The sequence below is a fragment of the Gavialis gangeticus genome, unplaced genomic scaffold, assembly GCF_001723915.1.
Source record: "Gavialis gangeticus isolate Ggan-Ray unplaced genomic scaffold, GavGan_comp1, whole genome shotgun sequence".
Lineage (NCBI taxonomy): Eukaryota > Metazoa > Chordata > Crocodylia > Gavialidae > Gavialis > Gavialis gangeticus.
This window is the reverse complement of record NW_017729006.1, coordinates 39,812,756-39,818,512: the sequence shown is the minus strand read 5'-3', so window position 1 is coordinate 39,818,512 and position 5,757 is coordinate 39,812,756. Positions and strand designations below refer to the sequence as shown.

At 39.6% G+C, this 5,757-nt stretch overlaps 1 protein-coding gene across 2 annotated transcripts in view; it reads right to left on the bottom strand.

The window, feature by feature from the left end:
- Window positions 1-5,757, bottom strand: part of CUL1 (cullin 1) — an 89,559-nt gene that overhangs the window by 83,467 nt on the left and 335 nt on the right. The gene's annotated exons all lie outside the window — the stretch shown is intronic.

The window sequence follows — 5,757 nt, the reverse complement described above, 5'->3', positions numbered from 1 at the left end:
AATATAACCTAAATCGATTAAGTCTCATACTACATCCATCCACATTTATCTTTAACTGGTTTCAGCCATTTTGAAAGCGGTTTATGTACACCGAGCTTCTGTTCAGATTTGAACTGGTTTCTGATCACTTATACTGCTGGTTTGTGTGTAATTTCTGTCCCTAGCTTATGTCACTTACTCCATTTTGCAAAGCAGATCAAGTAAGCATATCTTATAACTTCCTTTTAATTCATTTTGTGTCTCCCAACAATTACAATAATATTAGGATCAGCTGCTCAACTTCATCTATACTAGAGAAGTAAGTCTGGTTAATTAACCTGACATATAAAAGTTAACACAGTTAAGTTAAAGCAAATCACTGAGAGATGCAGTTGACTCTTGCTGGGGTCAATTCAGCTTGCATCAAATTACAAAGTTAAGCTTACACTAGAATTTAATAGAGTCAACTTTTAACTTGTTTACTTTCCTGGGTGTATTTTCATGTTACCCTACTTTTACTATTAATAGGATTTTAATACAGGTATGTTTTCAAGGAAAACAAACTAATTTGGAAAAAATGCTTGTAATAAGATAAACGTATGTGGAAATACATAGCTGTGATAGCTTTGAATGAAACAGTTAAACAGTTTTTTCTTTACTTACTTACCTACCTACTAATATGCGAGTAAATTTGTGTATTACCTCACTAGCCTGTAAAAACAAGCTAAGAAATAGTTTCTTGCTTCACTTAAGTTCCTAAAGTTATTTCTTCAAATGATTAAGAATGTAAGCAGGGCCACGGAGAAACCTAAATGCATTTTATTTCACTATTACTTCCATTTTGCAAAATAAATTATTTTTTCTCCATTTTCTTAATTTTATGCAACCTTCCCACTCTTCCTCCCCATTTGTTCTGGCTTCTATAATGCTTTCATTTTTTACATCTCTTCAAAAAACCCCTCTTCCTTACCAACTCCCAAGCCCCATTCTCACCCAAGGTTCGTGCCTCATGACAACTACCCTTTTAGTAGGGAGGCCTGGAGTTTGACTCCATCTAAAATCCCTCCAGCTGCTATAAGGTAGCTACTTCAGAGAACACAAAGGCTTAGGGGATTTCCTTGGCAGTACACTCAGCTTCTGCTAAAATCAGCATAAAAGATTTATATAGAACTCTGAAGAGCTCCACCACCACTGGACAAGATAAACACTTAACACCACATTTTTTGTACATCTAGCATCTTTCACATGTTTCATCTCACTTGATCACCCCCCCTTCTCCCCCTCCTTTCTTCTACAGGCCACTATCAGTATCACTAGTCTTCCACAAACTGCTTCCCCACAGTGCTTCTCTATGAAACCAGGTAGAACTGAACCAAATTTCACTTTCCTGCTCTTCCTGGTGGTTTTCACCAACAGAAAGTACAGAATCAGCGCGGGAATTTTCAGAAGGTAAAGAGACAAGTCACTCAATTACCACACTTAGTATACAGCTCATCAGTTTCTCCTGAGGTTAAAACACAATGTAATTTTTCTTAACTCAAACCTCTGCACTGTAAAAGAATCTCTGTAGACAATATTGTCTACTGTCATAACATCAAAGAGATACATCTACACACTAAATGAATTTAAATAATTAAGCACAATAGGGTTGAATTAAGGACAGAACTGTAACCTTAACTCTAAGAAGTTACCCTGTCTTAGAAGCCCATAGATGACAAAAAGCATCACAAATTTACAAATTATATTAGGTGAAATTTAAGCCCACAAATAAGAGAATCCTGAATTCAATTAAGGATGAAATTTTCATTTGACACATTTCCCTATATTTTCCTGATTTGATTTGTGTTTCAAATTGGAGCTTAATATTAAGCTTAGTCTACATTTCTGTAAGGTTTTGCCATTTGCACAGTACAGGTAATAATCGCTCATTTAAGAAGTTTTACTTCCCTATGTCCCTTCAACGTAATTTTTAGGGTGTCAACCTGACCCCTGTTGGGAATTTTAATATCATCAGCACAAACTGGATCTAGAAGCAGCGAATGAGTGCTAGCTGCTATAGCTCCCAATGAGCAAATCACTGGTAGCCCCAATTATTGCATCAGGAAGAAAAAGGAACATGTATAACCTTAAAGAATCTGGCAAAAAGGAGAAAGGACAAGTCTTCCCATAAATGGACCCAAATCTGAAACTTCTAACTTTGTGCAAAATAAGATCAATTATCTCAGCATGAATTATCTCCCTTGCTTACATTAACAGTACCTTAGCTGTATAGCAGTGTTTGCTAGGACAACTTTGACAAACTGTCTTTTACAGACCATTAGCTTTGTAGTTATCTTTTTTAAATTAAAAAGCAAATTCAATCATCATATTTTCAGTTAATCCTGAAATACAAATGTACAATAGGAAATATGTTTTAAAGATCAAATACTTTTTGACTCTTTATTTTTCAATATCGATCTAACAATATCAGAATACATAGTTCCCTCATAACTATCTATTAACAGTGAAGATTTTTATTCTGATGCACCTTCCAAAGGCAGGATAATCAAAAGGTAGGATGAGGGAGGCATGGAATTATATTAGTCTCCTTAACAGATTCTGAAAATAGCATTGCTTACACAAGGAAGCGAGGATAGGGTTGAGGTTGAACTACAGGACAAAGGTACTGAGAGACCCAAAACACCCCTGGTTGTGTCACAAACTTCCCATGCACTTTTGTATCATTGTTCCCTCATCTGCAAAATGGGATAACAATATTCCCATGAGACTAGGAAATTCCAGTTTATAAACTCTTCAAGATTCTCAGATGGAAAGTGCCAAGATGTGAAAAGCACTCTTTTAAATAATGCAGTGTAGAATCTCAACTAGATTACTCATCTGGTGTGAACTTTTTTAGAACCTGTATCTTCTCTAAAGAGAAAATTATTATGTGGTTATGCAACACAAAGGAGCCGGCCATTATGACACTAAAAGGGTGGTCATGGGTGGAAAGAGAAATATGCTAAATCATTATTCTTTGGAACATCTCCTGAAATAATACTGTCGCCCTTATCAACACACCAGACAACCTAAGACAACACCCAATACATTTACACAAAAATAATAATTACAAAGAGCTCAATGTAGATATGCCTTCCACTGCAATAGTCCCAGTGTTGCTGCAGGTGGTAAAGCTAAGCTTGGCAGCCATGGTGGAGGCTGAGTTCATAGCAATTTAACTTCCGTGCAACTTTTACCCTGCTCATAACAGATCTAGTCTGCAGTGGTAAAAGCCCTCAGCTGAAAATCCGTGCTAGCTCTCCCACCAGAAATGCAACACAACAGTGAGAAGTTAAGGAAGAAACTTTGCACAGGCAACTCCTTAATCAAACCTATAATTGTTGTCTCCAATCACCATTTGTTGCTGTTCACCTTATCTTTAAAATATACTGTAGTAACTAACAGCTAATAGAGCTTTGCCCCTGCCAAAAACCTTTGCTGTCTTTCTGAAACTAGTTCTCACATTCTTAAAATGCATAAGTGTCTTCCATAATGAACTTGATTATTGGTTTGCTGGCTGTCCTTCTTTCAAGCTCTGTATAGCAACAGATTGCAAAAGTACATTGCCCTACATGTTGCAGATGCATGTCCTCCAAGTATTCCCTGCCACTGTAGCACAGCATCTATCCCCCCAGACAGATTTTCCCCCAGATTGAAACCAATACAACATGGTGAATACAGAATTACAAACGTGGCTGTGACAGCAGAAGTCTGAATATATCCAAACTGTACTGCATTATTTGTGATATAGTTAATGTAGTCTTGCCTGTATATAGCTGCACACCCACAGTTAAAAGTTGCACTATAGACACTGTTTTAGCTTCCACCTGCAAAAGGAAAAGCATTCTTGCTTACAGCTTTTGTCAGAAATAGTTGCATCGCCCTCACAACGCATCTTTTCTACTGGCATTTACGGTAACTTGTACAGGAGACGGAAATGTTTTTAATATTACCGAAAAATGTAAGTGACTTGATAATTAAACTAACATGTCCGCTGCCACATAAGCCACTTTCAGTGGAAGCCAACCTGAGTTCAGGTGGACTCAAGCTAGTTAACCACTGCCACTGATGAGTCATTTCCCTCAAAGACCAGGCCTCTTAAAGCTCCATGTTCTCAAATCTACAATCCGGCACCTGAGAACTTTAAAAAAAAGGACAAACATTAAATAGAACAGAATGAGTTTCAAATGATAATATACAACTCTGTAGAATAATATTTCAAATGATATAGAAGTGACTTGGACAATTACAGACAATAAAATGTAACCACCCTAAATGAATTCAAATCAATTTAAACTAAATCCAGCTATCAACCAAAGCGTCCTCATGAAGGAATCTGCCAACTGAGCAAAATATGTTTTCAGAGTTTTAAGTTGAACTTCCTAGAAATACATAGGTTACATGTGTACGCTCTATGATCTATGAAAGAGTGAGTAAATTGGGAACATAGTGATTTAGTTAAGCCAGGGCAACTGGATGTAGACCCACTCAGAAATTACTTAGCGTTCATCCAGTGGGGCATTATCTGACTGCAATATTCAAATATTGCAGGTCTTTTGTAGCAAGCATCAACAATTAACACCAACAACATAAGGCAACTAACAAAGGACAAAAGGGCCAAGATGGGAACTAAACACCACTGGAAAAAATAAGAGACCTCCCAGATCAGAACAGAAAGATACCAATGTGGAGCAAAGTAATGCAACTGCTGCACAATCGGTACTCAAATCTGTAGGGGTGAAATTCACCCAAGAGACAATGTGACCCTACCACAACCCTGGCTGGACTGTGTAATCTCTTGAGGTCCCTTCTGGCCTTACTTCTCTATGAAATACTTCTTCTCCTCCTTTCCTAAAAATAAAATCACAAAAGCGCCCCAAACAACTTGCCCTCCTTATAGGCCACGAATTCACAATGCAGCAGTGGAAACAAAGCTCTCTGCTTCTACTCTGAACTAAGCCCAGCCCCCCAGCATTTTCAAAAGAGCAGAGTTTATTAAAGCACTTGGCAGAACAGATAGTTAGTCCCAGACAGACAGTGTGAGAAAACAGAAATGGGGAGGAATGGGGGGAGGGGAGCTCTACCTGTAAACAGATTTAGGATGAGGTTTAGTGGTAGGTTACTATCAAAGAAAGAGCGAGTCAAGCTGGGAACAGAGCAATTTAATTGAACCAAACCAACCGGCTGTAGACCAGCTCTGAAACTGCCTGGCATTCATGCCTGGGCCACTACATACGCTGCTTCAATTTGACTGCGATCTTCAAATACTCCCAGTCTCGTGTAGCAAGCATCCACACAACACCAACAACCTCCAGCAAATGAAAGGACAAGACAGGAACTAGAGGCTGCTGGAAAAATATGAAGCCTCCCAAATCCAAACAGGAAGAGGCAACTGGGAAAAAACGAAGCTGGGGAAATGCATGCCTGGTCCAGCCCCGCCACCCTCAGTGCCAAGGGTGAAGTCCGGCAGGGCTAACTACGAGGCTACCCTGGGACCCCCATCTGTCCTTTGCACTGCGCAGCTGGGGGGTCAGAGACTCAAGTTGGGGGGACCTGGAAGCGTGGCCTGGGAGGAGGCACCGGAAGGGTTTAAGGACCAAGGCAGAGGGAGAAAAAGCCTGAACCACCGAGGCCAAGAGCTGGTGGGGGGAGGGGGGAACCCCAGGGGAGGGAGAAGGCGCGGGTCGGGGCAGAGGCCGGGGAAAAGGCAGCTTCGTTCAAACTGCAACAGAAAGGAGC